Source organism: Chaetura pelagica, unplaced genomic scaffold, assembly GCF_000747805.2.
Source record: "Chaetura pelagica isolate M959 unplaced genomic scaffold, ChaPel_1.0 scaffold205, whole genome shotgun sequence".
Lineage (NCBI taxonomy): Eukaryota > Metazoa > Chordata > Aves > Apodiformes > Apodidae > Chaetura > Chaetura pelagica.
This window is the reverse complement of record NW_009953318.1, coordinates 975,649-995,523: the sequence shown is the minus strand read 5'-3', so window position 1 is coordinate 995,523 and position 19,875 is coordinate 975,649.

Sequence of the window (19,875 nt, the reverse complement as noted above, 5' to 3'; positions counted from 1 at the left end):
CTGTTGAATACAGTGGAGCGCAGCAGAGGAGTGTTGGTGGAAGGTCAATATACCTGTAGGGGCCCATCCTTGTACAAATATTTCTAATCTGTAGAGTATGCCACAGGGAATTTGTTAAGATTTGCTTCTGTTGAGTGTTGTGATACAACTTAGAGATTTTTTTGCTCTCCAATTTGAACCCCTAACCATGCACCAGCTGAATAAAACTGGGCATGATAAATGCAAGAGTTAATGTTAATTAGCTGAGACAGGCTTTAGTCGTAATGAGATCTCAAGCCAATATAGAGGACTGGGCTTTATCTGGAGGAAAGGACAGGCTGGTGACTGTATACTCTAATAAGAAGAATTTGCAGTAAACTGTGCTGTTGTCTCAGTTACTACCACACTTTTGCCACAAACCATAGAGTTAGCATAATCTCATCTTCACATGTGGATTGTTTACCTGAAAAGCCCTGAAAGGCCCTTCTGTATTCTTATTCATGTAGTTTTAGTATGTACAGTGAATTTTGCACAGTCAAATTTCAGTGTTAACGTGGAAAGTTGATGGTCTGACATTTTTTTGCCCTTTAGTAAATTATTAAATCCATCTTTTAGATCAAAGCAAAATTTTTTATTTAGTTAATATTATCATTAATAGATCATCCTCTCTATTAGGGAAGATAGTATTTTCTGTCCAGGCAAATCTTTCTGTCTAAACAATGACCTGGTGTCTTTTACCAGGGTACCTGAGCAGGCCATATCGTAACTGCAGTTATCTCCTGCATGGTTTGGTTGTTTATTCTTTCTCTGAGTCGCAGTATAACCTATGGCAGTGGCAGGGTGGTGACTCCAGAGCCCCAGAAGGCCAGCATATGACTCCAAAGAGATGTTTCCTTCTTTAGAAAACTGACAATACAGTACTTGGTCATCCTTCCCCGTATCTTCTTCTGTAATGTCATGTTTATTTTTAAGTAATAGTACTGGTGCACGCTTGATTTTTTATATCCCCCCCCCCATACTGCCTGGTACAGAGGTAAAATAAGTAATTCAGTCCTGAGGGAGACATGATATTAACATAACTGAAGATGCTGAATGAACAGCAAAGCCTTTTGTAGAAATGTAGGACTACTTTTTTTCCTCTATACCTTTATTGATGAGCTAATCAGATTGGGCAGGCTTCAAATTCTCAGAATAGACAAAGAATCTTTGAGAAGAATGAAACATTGCCTGTGTGCTCAGAGGAATGCACACTGATTAAATCAGGTTAAGGTAACGGCTTCTGGATAACCATTTCACTTGGTCGCTGTCATGTTAGGTACTTGGAACAGGTGGTCCTATCAAAACTTGCAAGGAAAACTTGCATATAGATCCTATGCACTTATTTTGTTACCCTTATTGTCTTGTCTTACGTTTCCTTGAAGAAATAGCTTTTCTGTTTCGAACAGTCACTTTGTATTTAAATAATAAATGAAAGAGATCAAAGTCCAATTACTTAGTGAGGTAACGTAGGTGATAACTGGATGGTTGTGACCTAGAGACTCTATTTATATGTGGAGTCATGCATAGTCGTATGATGGTTGCATTATTATTTTCATGTGTGCAAGTATTCAGAGTACCCTGAGAGAGACAATTTCTGTTTGGTAGCTGAAAATACTGACAATTTATTTGGGAACCATTCCTAGCTCTCCAAGTCAATTTCATGAACTCAGGGTTCTCAACTATGCTCTAACTGGTCAAGCCAACTCCTATGTTAGAAAGTCAGTCCTTTTTCATAATAGAATATAATTATGCTTATTCATCTACTAATTAAGATGAACTTACTTTTCATTAGCAGTGGGGCATTTTCTCCTCACAGACATACTACTTGCTCACTCAAGAAAGCCTTCTACAAGATTTGTTCACCACCTTTTAATCTGAAGATTCCTCTTGCTTTTGATTCACTATGTTACAATACTTATGTGATGAATAGAGGCAAAATAAGTAGTATAATAAAAAATAATAACCATGATCATTTATCCTTTGCTGTGGCTGTGTCCAAACATATAAGCTAGAATGGCATTTAAAGCCTAGTCTTAATGTTGATGCATAGTGAAGGGTGTGCATACATAGCTAATGTTAAATGCAATCACTCTCTATAGGTTGCCTTTAGAAAGGAAGTGTCTCTCTTTGCAAGCACATCCTTTTTTATTACACCTGTTGAGACTGCTGAAGATAAAAATTCTGTAAAATATTTATTAATTCTGATCTTCAAGGAGATGTACTGCTAATCAATATGAATAATATTTTCTCTAGAGCATGTAGAGATGGTGTAGAGAAGATATTCCCTGACTTGTGTAAGAATGAAACAAAACCAAAACATTTGGCTAGTATCTTGTACTTTGTCAGGTCTACATAGTCCTGCATGAAATCTTTCACTTGAAAATATTTTTTTATTTGATGGTCATAAAAATGCTTGACTGAAAGTTGTGGATAATGTGTCTTCTGTGTTTCCAGAGCTTAGAGGGAAATATTAGAGAAGTATTTCCTTTGACTATGCGTTTAAATTTTTAAATGAGGTTTTTTTGGTAAAGGACAGACCCCTTTGAGATTTGTTCACCATGAATGTTTGTGTAATGAAACGTGTTAGTATTTGTGCTTTGTTTTGGTATTTTTTTACACTTTATGTTATATATATTAGTATTAGAGAATATCTCTAAATATTAACTAGGCCAACAGTGTGTGTTTGTGGGGATGACACCTATTTACTTTTCTCTATAAATGCGCATCCTAGTTTATATTTGTGTCTGGTACTATAATTCTTGTTAAATCTATTTCCCTAGAATTATTTGTTAATAAAATTAGAGTATCTCTACATACTGCAGAATTCTGAGAGTGTGCTATACATTAGCCTCTGGATGGTATCCAGCTTTTAATTAGCATGGCATCTGGGCTTACTGTGAGGTAGGTTAGAAAACATGATACTTAAGAACATCTGCAGCCATATGGTGTTTGTCATAGGTCAGCATTCCCAATATTGCTGTTTTTTGTGGAGTACCGGGTGATGTAAGTACTGATGGGAAATTACAGTGTTTTACATAGTTTAGGAAGCAATTGGTAGACAAGAGTGACCAAAGATAACTTAAAAAACATATGTGGCTTTATTTGGGGAAGTACCCAATTTAGACAAAACTGGGTAAGAGTAAAGACAGAGGTAACCAAACTGCAGTCTAACCAGGACACTGATCTAAAGCTCGATCTACACTTGTGAAGTTGCTCAGGGACTTGGATAACCAGCAGATACTGTTATTGATTCATTATCTTTCAAGTTACAGTTTCCTTGTATATGGGCAGTGGTTTTCTGCTTCTTAATGCTGAGGCAATTTACCTTAGTTATGTTGAAAGTCTGATAGGATGAAAGTGCCATATGGTAAAGCTGCAAGCAGATGCAGGTAAATTAGGAAGTGAATATAAAAGTATCAAACCTTTGTAGGTTATTTTTTGGGGGGATAGCATGCATTACTGTAAACACAGTGCATGATTCACTTTGCTGAACTTAATAATGACTATATTAAGGTGCTACTGCAAGTTTTAGAATCTTGGATACATGCAACTTTTCTGACTTTTATTAAATAGTATCTGTCAGTACTTTTTGGAACAGCAAATATGCAGATGTGAGGTTTTGGCCACACAAAATCATTGGAGGTCCTTTGGTTTTGGATTAAGAAATATAAATTTACTACATATCTCTTAACATGTCTTCTTTATACAATTTTCTATGTACAATTGACAGTATATAGATGCATTTTTAATGATATGCCATATGACTGAAACCACTGCGAAACATGAAGGAAATAATTCCTTGCCAGAACACACTGTCTACACCGAAATGTAGAGTTCAACATGTATAAGCAAGATTTTTGCTTGTTTTCTTAACACATTTGACAGCTATAAAAAGGGAGATCATGCTTCCATGGAAAGACATTAAAATAGCAGTAATGAAAAACTGGCAGAGGCTGCCATGAAATTACTCTTTACTAGTCAATATTGGAACATTTGGAGAAAAGCAGGGCATAACACCTCTCTATCAAAGGACTATTTGTGCATCTTCTGTACATTCTGTTGTTTTCAGTGACAGCTTAGTGTCTACACAAAGACGTTTCCCCTTTTTATAGGTGTTGCCTAAGATAAAGCCTTACATGCATGAAGGTTTCACAGATCAGTTCTATCCCCAATAACAGTAATTTTAAAGTAAGTTCAGCAGAGATATCAGTGTTTTTTCTTTTATAAGAGGAAATAAAGAAAGAGATTATAGGTGGCATGTGTTCTCTCCAAGGTATTCTCTGAGGCTGGCTATGTACATTTTTTCTGTCCTTTGGCATCGCTTGTTTTATCTATTATTGTACATAGAGCTGCTTACAGAGCTGTTAAAGAGGAGGAGGATGGACACAAGGTTACACCAAGTTGCAAATGAAGAGTTTCTGTATCATGCAGTCCTGTCTGTTGGTACTTGAGAGTAATTTTTTTTTTACTCTAATGCTCGTTGGGTGAATCTGCTTAATGATGTCATACCTCATTCTGGTTGCCCACAAGGACCATATCAGGTGGTATGCAATGCAAGCTGAATTAAATCTTTCAGCTGTTTTTCCTGCTTTTGATCAACTTTGTTTTGGGTGGAAAACAACAGTTAACTATTCTAATGATTTGCAAATAGAACTAGCTGGGCTATTTCAAAGGCTGTCAAAATAACTTAGCCAGCAGCCAAAAGAAAAAATAATATTTTTGAAACAAATAGTTAAGCTTAGTTGTCAAGTACTATTCCCACACTTAAGTGAGTAGTGAAATGACATGAAGAATTGAGTATTCTGAGGAGAAATTAAATTTCTTTCAGTGATTAATTCAATAGGCTTTGCTTGCAGATGAGAGGAATATGCAGGCATACATTTCACCTGATTTTAGGTCATGAGAGACTCTTCGTTTTCTGTGGGCAGTGATCTAAGAAACCACGTGTCTTGATGGATTTGATTTCAAAATATAAGTAAAACATTTGATATGAAACTACCCTGTATTATATCAGCCAACTCCTTATTACAGATGAGATTACAGAGGGAAATGTGGTTGTGCCAGGCTTACATGATAAAGGGTATAAATTGAAAGCAGAAGTATAGTTTATGCTGTTTAATAGGAATTTTTGTATGTTTCCATTTGCATCTTTTCATTATACTTTCTTCCACTTATGCTTTCAAGGTGGTGTCTTGTTCTGAAATGTACACTGGATTATTAAAAATGAAGGATAAGTAAATGCCACATTCTTTTTAAAAGTGAACATATAGAGTTTATCACTAAATAAAAAATTAACACTGGGAGAAAGATTCTGCACAGCAAAAGAAAAACAGGTTTTGGAACACAGATCATATTTATAATATTTCAAGCAATAGTAAGGAAATAACCAAGGCATTGTCACCCACAGATTGGTGTTTTTAAAAAGTAAAGTAGTGGTTCTTACCTGAGAAAATGGTTTCCAACATGCTTATGGGATAACAGGGTTATGTTTTCAGAAAACCAGCATTGCTTTTGCCACAAAGCTAATACATCTTCAATAAATAAACATTTATTAGAAGATTTTGTGATTTAAAATCTTGTATGCATTTGTAATAATGCTTCTGGGTTGAAAAGGGAAATGATAGGCTGTTATCCATATTTCTCTATCTTACGTGGTATCCAGCTGAATAAAAATGGTGGATGTGACCTCAAACGTAACTTATTTTGGTAACAGTAACAAGGATTTTGCATCTCTTTTTACAAATATTTGTTTCTGCTTGTTTATTAAAGCCAGGATTAAGGGGATGACAGAGTACAGGCAGCCAATTGAAAATGTCTTGCCTAATTGTTACATCCTGTGTCAGTGAATTTCAGGGTCTAGATACGTTAGATACCTTTTTTTGTTGTTTTTTAATGCACTAACTAATAATTTCATCTGATGCACTCTAGTTGTATTTTCACATAAAGAATAGCGCCAACAACCTTGTTCTTTCTGTTGCTTATGGTTTTATATACTCTTGTAAAATCATCCTGTGTACACAGCATGTATCTCTAAAGCAGATGGTGCAATCTTAGTCTACTTAGTTTTCCTGATATAAAAGAAATTCTCTGCTTTCTACCGGCTCCAAAAAATGTTTGGAGAATTATTATTTTTTTTCCCTTACTTATTTAATGCTTGTAAAACTGCTGTCATAGTAGAGGTGCTTGTTTGTGCATAAAATAGGTGATCCAAGGTCAATGAAAGTGTTCTTGCACTCTGCCCTGCCCTTTTGGCCTGCTTTCCTCTTGCAAAGTGCCAGTTTTATATAGGTGTAGACAACATTAGTGTTAGATGTTTCTTCCATGCCATCTATCGAATTTGTCAATCTCATACACAGAAATTTGGCAGGTTCTTGTGATATAGTAGCCTCATGCACAAATTATTATTCTATTTCAAACAAAAAAATATTGCTGGCAACCATTTTATTTCATTAAATATGTTATTTAATGCCGAAGTGACGAGTTACTCATCTGCTAAAATGTTGTTACATTCATCCTCAATTATTATCTTCTTAATTATTATCTAGGTTCCTACTATAGCTTTTATCTGGGTGCCATTGCCATTTCATTTCCAGAACAGAAAATATTTTTCTGTTACTTTGTGATGATAGATTTTCACTGTATATTATAAATAAAACTTTATACCTAAGTTGTCCTTTACTCCATACATTGACCTTCTGGATTTGTTTTGCTGAGTAGATTTAATGCATAAGTATGGGGAGAAATCCCTGCTTTTCTGAGACTGCTCTTTCATTTCAGTTCCTTTGTTGCTATGTTGAAAAGATTTCTTACAGGGGATCACACTATAAGAAATGATCACAGTGTGTTTGAAAAGTGCTCTCTGCAGAAGCATACTTATAATGTTAAGTAGAGCTAATTCATTTGAAGTTAGTGAATAAGTATGCACCTTTTATGCTATTCAAATAATTCTTATATTTTTATTCCTTCTTCTGTCTGTTATGACATCTTTTATTAGTGCCTTTTTTCCCTACTGTATACTGTCAGTCTCCTTCAGGTTATCTTTTTGGTCTGCTACTTCATTATCAACAATATCCACACTCTAAATTTCCCTTGTAAACTCCACTAAAAAAGTATCAACGGTAATTTTAACCTAGCCCTGCCAATGAAACCATCCTTCTCATTGTGTGTAATGTTAGATGTTTTATTTCAGTGTTTATGCACATCTCTTATAAGTTCATATTTTCCGGTGTTGAGTATAACTGTCACTGTCCAGACTGAAATTTTCTTCTATGGGCTATTTTATTATTTATTTTGAGTGAACAGTGTGTAAATTGATTAAAATGCATGGTATAGATGTGGAGGGTGCAGTATACCTGGTTGTTGACAAGTTGTGTGATTGAAGAGAGAAAGAGTGGCACACAGGTACTACCTAACTGCACATACTTCTAGAATTTTGGTTTATTTTAGGAAAGTATTTATGAAGTCATAACAGATTTTGTATTTACCCTTGGTGCCACAAAGAGGCTGATGTGTATATTAGCTTTAGAATTACAACAGAAAATTCTGAACTCTTCATTTCATAGGCAGTTGTCCAAGAACTAAACACTGTGATGAGAGTGAGAATTTCCTTTACAAATTCATGACACATTTCTGTTACTTGTTTGCAGTTTTCACAGCTCTCATAGAGTTTGCTTTATGGTGAAAATTGATGTTTACTGTACATGGAATTTAGTAGTGGTATTATCTGTGAAACCTTTGGGGTTCAGAAGGACCTACTGCAAGAACCACATGCAAATCCTAATGTATCACTTGAGCTAAACAAAACTTTCTAATAGAGTTAGTACACAGCACAAAGAGGAAAGAGTGAGTTATTTTTATGTGCACCTTCACCTCTGGGATCCAATAGGAGGTAATGTACAAATATGTTTAAGTCCACCAGTGATAAGTAGTTACGAATGGGGTGTAAAATACAGCATCTGTTTAACATAGCAGAGCACTGCCAAACCATTAAGGACAAATAACTTCCCTGCTCTGGTCTGTAATATATTGAACAGCTTGAGCCAAAGAACAATCAGTTTATTGGCAGGGGGTGGAAATATATACTTGGCTTTCCCTTCATATAAATAAATTGCTGAGAGAGATACAGTGACATGGATAAAGAAAAAAAACCAAAAGAAAAGCCACTCAAAAAAAGCCCAACAAAACCCCCCTTTATTAAAAGAAGCACTGATTTATGTCCGAAGGGATTGAGAGTAGCTTAATCTCTCTGCTATCTAACACTGTTTAAAGATGAGACTGATTCTGAGTATGTGTATATATTAAAAAAATCTCTTAAAATAGATTAGTTTAGTTGCAGTTGCTACCCCCACTTGGATGCAGTGAAGAAATCAGAAATGATGTACACATGGCCACCCAGTGATGATGCTAGAAATTTGCCAACTCTAACATCAAGTGAGGGGAAGATGGTGATTAATACCACATGTCATACAAAAAGGGTAGTTTTGCATTCAAGATGAATCACAGGAAAGCAATGTGCAACTTGCCTTTTACCCACTGAGTAAGAGACATAAAAGGAGTAGGAGAAAGTGAAGACAAGAGCTGGTGAATATTGCAAGGACAGAGAATAGCTGCTATACTTACGAGGGAGTGAAAGAGACAGTTTGCCTGGTTTTTACTCCTTGCTAACATAGGGTGAGGACTTAGATTTTTTTCATTTAGTTCAGTGTTGAAACGTCAGTTTTCCCAGAAATAAATAATTGAAATAAATGTTACACTCTTGAGAAAGAAGTAAGAGTTGTCTTGGTAATCTATTCATCATCAATACTCTACTTTATAAAGAATATATTGTACTAGGGCAATTTTAATGAAAGAATGTTGTAATTTTATTTTTTCTTCACAAATATGGTGGCATTTCTTCTTTAGATAGCAACCTTTATATATTGCAAAAGCAAAATTAATGTCTCCATATGCATCTGAAAGAGCTACATGTAAATCCTTCCTCTCTTTTATACATCTTTTCTCAGTTTTGACTGAATTATTAATTGATTTTTCCTATGCATGGCATGTTTTTCTATGGATATCTCTGGGTTATTTTTGGCAGATCCTAGTGTCATAGATAAATCACGTTGGAAGGGATATCAGAAGGTCTGTAGTTCAACCTTCTGCTCAAGACAAGGTCAGCTATGAGGTCAAACCAGATTGCTCAGAGCTTTATCTCATCTGGTCTTGAAAACCTCCAAGGATGGTGATGGTAGACCTCTCTGAGAAACTTATTCCACTGCTTGACTGTCTTCATGAGAAAAAAATTAATGCCTGGCCTGAACCTCTTATTTGTTCTTTCAGCTCATTGTCTCCCATCAAGTATCACTGTAAAGACCCTGACTCCATCCTCTTGATAACCTTCCCAAGGAATATTCCTTGTCTTAATACTTTTTGTTTTCCCCCAGATTTAAAGAAGTAATTGGGGCTTTTCTGACCTGTCCCTAGATTACAGCTGTCACACCTCTTGCCTGCGTTGAGCAATTGACTTTTCTGCTGCTTGTCGCTTTTAGTAAGCATGAGTCTTAAAAAGTCAGTTTCACTTCCTTATCCTTCTTCTTTAAATCTTTTTTGAAGTATCTGGCACTTTGCAAGCACTGCAGAAGACCTAAAATGTTGCACCCTGAACCAAGGTGTTGCATTAATTTCTAGATTGCTCCTCTACCTGCATTGTGTTCCTTTCTGACCAGTGACTTGAATTGGTTGTGTTGATGTTTGTGCAGAGGTTTTAGCTTGAAGAGCAGCATTGGAGTCAGGCTCAGCTCAGGCATATTTTCAGTTGGGCAGGTATAATTAATTACTTTTGTGTTACCTGATGTACCTACCCTAAGCTTGTGATGAACTTCATGCAATAGTAAGGCAAAGAAGCTCTAGACAAAAAGAGCTCACTGATAGTGAGGACACTTAAGTTTTATGTATCCACACAAATGAGGGAAATAGTCCTATAAATGTCTTAGCCAAGGTCATGCAGGTGGGAATTGAACCTAGCTCTTCAAACAATGATGTCAAGACAGCTCTTCCATGTTGTCCCTGTACCCCACTGCCCCACACACTCCCTCTGTTCAGGCTGCTTCTTGCTGAGGAGTGTCAGAATGTTTTTCAGGATGTAACTCTCAGCAGAGTTTTGTCTGTGTGCCTGCACGAGTGAGACTGAGACTGCTGAGATGGTGTAGCTGCCTCTGCCTTCAACTTCCACTTGTGAATCTTCCCAAATTACTGCAATATTTCATGCCTTCCAGTAAGGATCTTCAAATCACTGTTTAAAAACCTCAGAAAGGAAACATCAGAGGGAATAACTGTTGTATGAAAAATGAGATATTCTGACAAATAATCTAGTATTTCTTTTTTCTCTCTGTTGCCATATTATTTCTGTCCTCTTCAAAAGGTCTTGTATTCTCTACATGTTGGGATGGCAGAAACTCGTGCAATATTGATGGCAATGTTTGGGTTTTTTTAGCATAGAAATGAAGGATAGTATAAATTGGGCAGTAGCAATATTCAAATGGAGTAATGTCTTTTAAACATTTCTGGCACCAAACTGTAGCGGTAAAAGGTTAGGACTATGCATGTTTCAATATCGTACTGCTTCATGACTGAAATCAAGAAGATAAACTGGAGTCCAGGATATTGCTTAGGGGTGTCTGCTAAAATAATGAAACAAAGGGTGGATCATAAGATTAGCAATGGCACAAAGAATCTTTTTTCCTCTGGTTATTATGAAGAAAATTGTTACTATCTGACATCTCTTTGACTCCTTGTGGTCAATAAACTGATGGGTCTGGCTGGTGAATTGTGGGCAGATGTCCACACTATGCAGTTGGCACTCCCTCACAGTCATTCAACAAGGCCAAATTTTGTATGGGTGTAGGTGTGCAGTACTACCCTTATGCTTAAATTTGTCTCCTTGTGGGCATGATTAATGAAATTTGGCTGACAGAGCTGTGGGAGCAGCTTCCACTGCTTCTACACGGGCAGTACTTGTCTCTGCTTTAATGGAGTGATTCAATTTTCACAGATACATTAGTCTGGCATCCTTCTCAAGCACAGTAAAAATTCTTTGAAGATACATTTTGTGCAGTTTTACTTAATTACCAAAAGAGTATTTCTCAATTAAAAAAAAAAAAAAAAAAAAAAAAAAGGTAAATATTAACTGACTTCTCATATAGAGGTGATTTGATGCAGTGAGCAGGCAATTAGTACTTAAAAAAGTCAGAGGACATAATGTAGTGTCATTCAGAGATACCTATGTTTGCTTTGCTGTTTTGGCAAGGTGCTTCTCTAAAGGGTTAATGAACCTGGCTGGAAGAATACCTTAGGGCAGGTCTTTCACTTTACTGGCTGGCATCCTTAGGTCAGTTTGGGTCTCTGCATACTGTTCTATTATGTGGTACTGACAGAGCATGATACATTTAAGTAGTATTTTTTTGGCAGACCAGGGTCTTGATTCTCTTGTGATTTGGCTTCATTTGATGTTCTACTGCCAAGGGTTTGGAGTGTATGATAATCTGTTTGAACTGAGTATGTTCAAGGCCAGGCTGGATGGGGCCTTGAGCAATCTGGTCTAGTGGGAGTTGTCCCTGCTCATGCAGGGGCATCGGAACTATGTGATCTTTAAGGTCCCTTCCAGCCCAAACCACTCTGTGATTCTATGAATTTTTAAGTTCTGCTTGTGACTCTGGCGTTAGATCTTTTGCATGTAACTTACTAACTATGGAAACAAGATGAGCTGCAGAAAGCCCTTTTTCTTGCATATTCAATTCCAGTATCTCAGAAGTTAATGGAGGGAAGAACCTTCAGCCATATCACCCCAAATTCTCTCAACCCTGCTCTAAACCAGCCTGTGTAGCATAAATAGGAACTCCTATGAGAGCTGGAAAAAGTGTTGCATGTAGTGCTCACCACTGCTAAACCTGAGTTGTGCATCAGATAGGCACTGGAAATAATAATCTTTCACTTGTCATATTATAGAGAGAACTTTCCTGATATCAAGAAATGTTGGTTCAAGAAACAACATTTTTTTGAAATAGACACTTGCCTATTCTACATAGGTGCCCTAGGCTATTAAATACTGTGAAACTTCTGTTTTAAATCACAGTGTTTATTTTTGACTGAAAAAAGCTCAGCCTTTTCCAGTTAAATATCTTAGAAAAAACCCCAACCTTATACTAATGCTGGTGAAGAATGCCAGGCTGTGAAAGCTACTGCTAATAAGATGTAAAATCAATACAGCATAAGCTGATGGACATTTAAGATCCATTTGATCGTTCTTATACCCTCATTTAGTTTTTAGTTCTAGAGTCTGAATAACATCCCATACTATTTATTTATAGCATAGCATATATCTAAATTCACCCTGAAGTGTTAAGTAGACGTATTTTATTCTTTCACAGCATTCTTGAAAATGTAGATTGTGGTAGTAGTGAGAGCTGTCAAAGTGCTATTCAGTGCACTTGGGGTAGGTGAATTGAGTCTCCTCTGGTGCACAAGGCTTGTGAGCTATTTTTAAAAAGGAAGCTGTTCTATAAATGTTTTTGGCATAATTAGAATATATTGGGAGAGAACTCCCTGTGGAAATTAGCACAGACTCTGGTTGGCTGGTGCAAGCTCTCCAAGGTGCTACCTGCCACAGACATAAAAAAGGTTTTAATAGCTCAGTCAGCTTTAAAGGTAGGTGAAATAAGCAGTTGCTTATCCTAGTAAGGTTATATGGGGAAGGGATGGAGCGGGGAAGGGAATTTGCCCTTGTGGATCATTTGCTATTTGCTGGCAATTAATATTTGCTGCTAAAATTGTCAAAAGTTACAGCTAATCTTTCTAACCCTTTACAGAGAGCTGGGAAGCCAATAGAGGAGGAAAGGAGAAAATAATTAAAAATAAGTCTTCCTATCAGCACCTGTTTCTACTTGGGTTTGCTCTGTTTGTGGAAAAAGGAGAAGAGTGGGCTTAAATAGCAGAGAGCAAGTTAATTTATGGCTTGTTTGTTTTATTAAACCAACCAAGTATGGGTGAAATAAATCCAGTAGAAACAGCATTTATTGCAGAGCTATAAAGAAATAGCAGTAGTCTGTTGTAGCTAAAAAGAAAGCAAATTTGTATGAGATGAAAGAAGGGAAAACAAAAGTTAAAGGAGACAATTATTCTGCCTTCTGTAACACACACAATTTTCTGTACAATTTTATCTCAGGACTTCAGCATTTTCCTCAGGTAGGAATGGACAGTGAAGTGGAAACGTAATTGTAGCGATCAAAAACGTTGGCTGCCAGCTGTCATGAGAGTGCCTTTCTGTTGAGCAATTTTTGACATGGTGCTAGTTAAGAACTTGGAAGAAAGCCATTTTTTGAGCTAGTATAATGCCTCTGTGGAGTGGAAAGCAAATTTAGTGCAGGAGGTAAGTCACTTCTTTGCTAAGGAGATGAGATATGAATTAAAAATAAACCTTCAGCTGGCTAAATTTGGGTTTTTTTGGTTTTTTGGGTTCTCTTTAGTAAGTGTATGCACACATACACTCTGATTGTATTTACACAGATTTGTAAATTCTTTGCTTATGGGGAAACTTCATCTGTCTTATTTAGATGATAGAAAGTTGAGCAGATGCTTAGGTCTTGAGAAAAGTTAATCAGCTCTTCATGTTAATCATGATCTATGGTTGATCATGCCACAGACTTTTCATGTCCCTTTGAGATAGGATCTTAGTTTATTCTTAAAATGTGACCATATTTCAAAGTAATAGTTTTAACTGAAATCTGAAGTGCTTTGAAGAAAGTATGAAGATGGAAGCAACTGCAGAAGTGCAAACTGTTACTGCTATTATACATTAGCTAAAATTTGGGTTTGCTCTCTCTAGAAAGAAAATCTGCCAAAGTTAATATTTAATTTGGTGGACTGTAATTTATTCAAGAAATGCATATGAACCACAAAAACTGTACAGTAGAAATGTTCAGGTGTTGAAGTATGCATAATTTAGCCTTTATAAATCTTTACATTTTAAAATAACCAACAGATTCATCGTTATTTTTTGCATGATGTACAGAACATTCTCTCCCCCTTTCCATCTGTCTCAGAATATTATCTTTTTCCTTGCTTTTTTTCTCCTTCAGAGTAAAAATGCTAAGTAATCCTGAAGACAGGAACTATATTTATAGTCCCACAGTTAGCTCACTGACAGAGAAGCATTAATGCAAATTAGTTTGCACATTTTAAAGAATGCTGCAATCATATGATGCCTTTCTCAAGCATGAAAGATAGGGCATGTTAGAGGCTCTTGATATAGGTATATCCTCTTAAAAAATACACCTTTGCTGTTACTAAATAAGAAGTATGCAATAAGGAAAAATGGAAGTGATAGGTTAGCTAATAAGCTAGCAGAAAGCATGTATTTTTGGGAAAAAAAAGCTAATAAAAACCTGTAAGACTATGCCCCGCTCCTGACAATCACATCATTTGTGTAAAGCTTGTGCTGCTATTTGTTAATGGTTGTTATGGCAACTGAAAACCTACATCTCTTCAAGGTAAATCAGAAGCGTAGTGAATGTGGAAATACAAGAACTGACTTCACACATACACAAACGTGTGCTTTATCTCTTCTGTTTCTTTTCACAATAGATAATGACTAAAGCTTTTCTCTTAATTTTTTATTCCATTCTGGCACTGGGAAGGGTAATTGTGAGTACTGAGTGGTAAAGTGTGAAACCCACTTGGGGAGTGAGAAACTACCTGCTGGACTGCCAGCAATTTCTTTGACAGATGGTATCAGGTCTCAAAAGAATCTAATTGGCTTATCATAGCCAATGCACGTGTCATGAGTGCTTAGATAAAGTCAGCAAATACACATTAGCTTGATGACTTGATTTTGTAGCCGTGCTTTTAAAGAAAAATATAAACAAGTCAGTACATCCCCATTTGAAAGTTTTGGATTCAAATCTCTAGGAGCCTGCAATCCTTTGCTGAAGTCCAAGTACTAGTAACTAAAAAAATCTCTGGTTGATCTTAGAGGATGTCACAACCCTTGCATTTGCATGGCAAACTCTGTGCTGTTGCTCCTGTAGGTGTTAACCTACTGCATCACTGGTAACCTGCTGAAGTCTAGGTGACTTCTTAGGAGATGTCTTAAAAGATCACTCCGAGGTAGCTGTCTCTGTTATGGGTATTTCTAAACAGCATCAGTTTGAAGATCCTGGCATATGTAACATTTAACTAAAGCTCTCCTGGTCCTCTGATTGGCATGTGCACAAAGAAAGGGTGGGCTATTGAGATGGCTAAGAAAAAGCAGCTTCTAGCAAGGTCTGGGCTGAGGGATCAGTTTCACAGAATCACAGAATTGTCAGATTTGGAACAGACCCCTAGAGATCATCTAGTCCAACTCACCTGCTAACGCAGGATTGCCTAGAGCACATTAGTCAGGACTGCATCCAGATGGGTCTTGAATATCTGCCAAGGAGACTCCACAACTTCCCTGGGCAACCTGTTCAAGTGCTCTGTCACACTCACTGTAAAGAAGCTTTTCCTCATATCTAAGTGGAACTTTCTCTGTTCCAGCTTGTGCCGGTTGCCCCTCGTCGTTTGCTCTCATTCTGTAGACATTTTTTCTCAGTGTGTTGGAAAAAGTAAATTTAGAATGTTAAAAATACAGGATTTGTTTTGCTCCTGTCTAGTTGTTTCCCATTGCAAAAGGTGTTCTGAAGTTAAACATCTGTAAGGACTGTCACAGGTTGTTCCTAGGGTCAAAGGACTTCAAAAGTAAAAAGGACAGTGAGTGGTTGATCTGATGGTGTTTTTGCCCAGGGCATAATGCATATGTATAAAGCATGTGGTAGATGAAATAATCCCTGTGGTTTCAGTCTGCTGTATCAACAGGCACAGCCAAACGTTTCATTCTATGTAAGTTCTTTGGTTTTGGTGGGTTTTTTTAATTGCCTTTAAAAAAATATCTTGGCCACTGTGCCATCATGAACCTTCCTGTAGGTGCACAATGATGCCTCAAATATAAAAACAGAGCCATTGGAACTTCAGACACATAAATGCTAGATGCCACCTTTGTTACTGTTCTGATTAAAGGTGCTAAAGAGATGCTGGTACATGGCATTTCTGTGTGGACACAAAATGGGACCTATAAAAGGAAGGCTGGCATACCACATTGTCTCATCATCCTTACTCACTAAATTCTACATCCTTGATTATATTAAATATATATTCAGGTAAATATATGAAATAGACTATTTAATGTTCAATCACTTGAATTTTAACTTTTTTTAAACTAAATTAAATCACTACCCCATGGCTCAAAGGAGTTGTCAGGGAAGGATCAGCTAATGGTTCTAAAGCATTGTCATGATCTGTAAAATATTCATGATTCATAACCTGTAGGTTAAGGGAAACCATGTATTTAGGAAATGGTAGTTTTGTGGAAGGTGATATAGTCTAATTACTAAGCTATATCTGTCAGTTTTAACACACGTAAGGACATTCCTCTCTTTCTTTCTCAAGGACTTGCCAGCAATACAGGAATTCCATTGCTGCTGGTAGATTTTCCCAAGTTTTTCAGTTTTATCACAAGGCTGCTATTAAATACCTAGTGATAAGGAAATTAACTAAGACTGTAGTTAAATTGTGGTTTTTTTCATTTTGTTTTGGCCATTTTCTAATAGCTCTTTAGATAGCAGGTGTGGTTCTCTCCATGTTTGGTGAAGCCCTTCAGTGTCTATCAAAAACCTCTGACTTCACAGCTTCTTAGTGCTCCTTCTGGACCTTCCACACACTATGATTTGCCAGAAGGTGATTCCTGGAAATTTGTCACGCCACTGCTTAGTTAAGCTGGTTAGCAAAACTTGCCTTAGCCACAAAAATAATCTGTTCAATTATGTATTGTGTACTGTCCACATTTTAAAAAATCTTCATTGTCCTGAATTGCAAGTGTCTTTTGAGCTTTTTACTTCAGGAACTCCTGAATGTATGTGTCTCCAGTGGGCAGCCTAACCTAAAAACAAAACAAAAGGCAGCCTAACTTAACAACAACCAAATCCCTCAGAGAAAATAATTGTCTCTCTTTGGCATATAACATGCCATCCAGGAAAATGTAGCAAAGATTAAAAAAAAAAGACCCTGAAAAACTCATGTCAGTTTTTTGCAAAGTTGCAAATGCAATAGGTTAAAACCCTGAATATGAAAGAATCTACAGGCTTTGTCACGCCTAGATGATATAGGGAATATAATTTTGAATCTTAAAATAGAATTAAAATCACTTTTTTACTGTGTGATTATTGCAAGGGCAATGTGGTTATTTGAGGGCCAGACACCTTCAGATGAGCCTGGGTACAGAGATGCTATATCAAATGGCAAAAGGAAATTATCCTGTGGAGAAAGACTTTCTGAGATTCACTGGATTCATGTAGTAATTGTTGGCAGACTGTGAACAGGGGCACAGAAGCTGCTTTTGTTGAGTTACACAATGACATTGTAGATGAGTCAAGATACTAGAAAGGGAGCAGACCTAGGAACCCACAGAGTATTACTTGTTGAGAATGAACTGAAACAGAACTGCCTACAAATCTTTATTCAGTTTCACAGTTCCTTGTAGGGTTAGGCAGAGATTAGCACATCTTTTGCAACATTTGTTGACTGCTTGTGGGATGGGATATTTGTGACTCTCTGGGGCCTGGCCAGAAGGTTATGACAACTAATTTTCTGATTTTTGTCATGTTTGGACTTTTTGTTGTTTCATTTTACAAGTTCTTTTCAGTTTGAACTTTGTTTTTCCCATTGCTATCATGTTAGAAAGTTGCAAAAGTGTATGTGTATCCGTTAGCTGCACTGCTTTCAAATTACTTCTTGTATGAAGCCATGAGTTTTGCAGTTAAAAACTGGTGTAGGTCCATCTGGAAAGAAACAGGTATGCCAAAAGGTTCATCTGAGCTGTTTATATGTAGGGAGAGCAAGCAGTTCTACAGAAGCCAGTAAAGTGGCACCCTTTGTCTCCAGATTGTCAAGCAACTAGTTTGATTAAAATTTATATTGGATTCAGCAAGTCAGAGAGTTCGTACCTAGCACAATCTATGAAAATAGTCAGCCACAAAACACCACATGCAGATTGGCAAGTTCTTTATCCAAGGAGTTTTAGAAAATAAGAGCAATTGGTGCTTCAGATCCCCAGCACATATGAGAACAATACGTTTCACAGCAGTTTGTCACAAAACAGCATGGATATTAGCAATTCATTACAATAAATGCACACACATATGATGAAGCTATTTCTGGGAGCTTCGCTTGATTGTGCAAGTCGAGTATGGTGTCCGTTATCACTTAGTGTCCCTTCTATAAGTCAATGCTTGTCTCTGGTTTCACAGATGCTATTTGGAGTGCAGCAGGGTATAAGCCTGTACAAGACATTTGCTGTGATAACACAAATGCATCAGCATTGCAAGGGTCCATTGTTACCACCCCTGGAGAAGCCTAAAAAAAGTAGTATGATTCTTTGTTTGGATTTTAAATTGTATGGTAAAACCTCAAAAGCTATGGCAGGAGAGGATAAATTAGTTTCTCTGTAACTCTGCATCCTGGTAGAGACCTAGCTGGGAAAACATGTTACTCTTCAGTGATCATATGAAAAGAAGGCATGTGTTTCCCTAGTTGCAAAAAGCCAGATCTCTTCAAAGCTGTGTTGGTAGGTATCTCATTAGTGCTTCCCATGCTGGTGTTCATAAACCTTCCTCTGATGTGCTGTACAAGCTGTGAAAAATGAAGAAGTAGCACTCCTTGCAGTTTTCAGCTCCATGTAAACAGTCTTCACAATTGTATTAAAAATCTCCATCTGAGGTTGGTCCAGACCATTAGCCCAGGAGCTTATTCCCCAACCTCTCATTTATTAACCATGAAGCTGTATCAATGTTAAATGGCCTAGGGAAAGTAATTTATAGATTTTTATACTGGATAGGGCTTTCTGTTGCTATACTGTAATACTGAAGGAATACAACATTTTTTTTTTTTGTCCAAGCCTGTGGTAGGTTCAGGCTAGATGATTTCTTGCTGAGCTTCTAGATAAACTATGTCTGCAAACCAACAAAATCCTAAATTGCACTAATTGGCCTGCTCCCTGGGTACACAAGAGAATTCTGTCCCAAAGCTGTCAAAATCTGTTTTGTAACCTTCTTGGCAGCTTTCAGGATCCTTACACATTGCTGCAATCCCCAAAAGGGCTTCCCTGAACTGTTTGTGCAGTAGATGCTTCTCTGAGCATCTTTCTGAATTACTGCATCTGCTGGCTGCAGTCAGCAGGATCTCACTTAGTCCATATATCCAGCCCTCAGGAGAGGGACCCATGGGGGACGTTAGTGATGCTGCATAGTGGGTTCGACAGGTATACAGAGTACCACAATTCGGGATGATACTTACTGTTCAAACAAGTTTATAATAAAATATTTTGAAATTGTCCTGCAATACTGAGAAGGCAGTAATTAATATTGTTTTGTGTGGAGCCTCCTTTCTCATTGCTCCAGTTTAGTCCTTTTGCTCAAATGATTCTTTAAGTCAAGGTCAGTTTGTTCATTACTGGAAAGCAACATTTGTTCCTTTCCAGAATGTAGTTTCTAAACATCAGAGATACTGCATTGTAAGACAGCAGATGGCTAGAATTTATTTTAGAAAATTCTTGTTCAAGATCATTGTTTAGTTTGTTCCAAGGTTGTTACATTGTGTTTTAGTTTTTCTACAACTGCGATCTAGGCACCACTAATGTATTTTGAGAATTTGGATGGTTTGAAGTAAATGTATTTTGAACATTTTGATGGTTTGAAGTAGGTTTTATTTTCATGAGTTGTTCTTTTTTCCTTTTCTTCCTTTCCATACTCC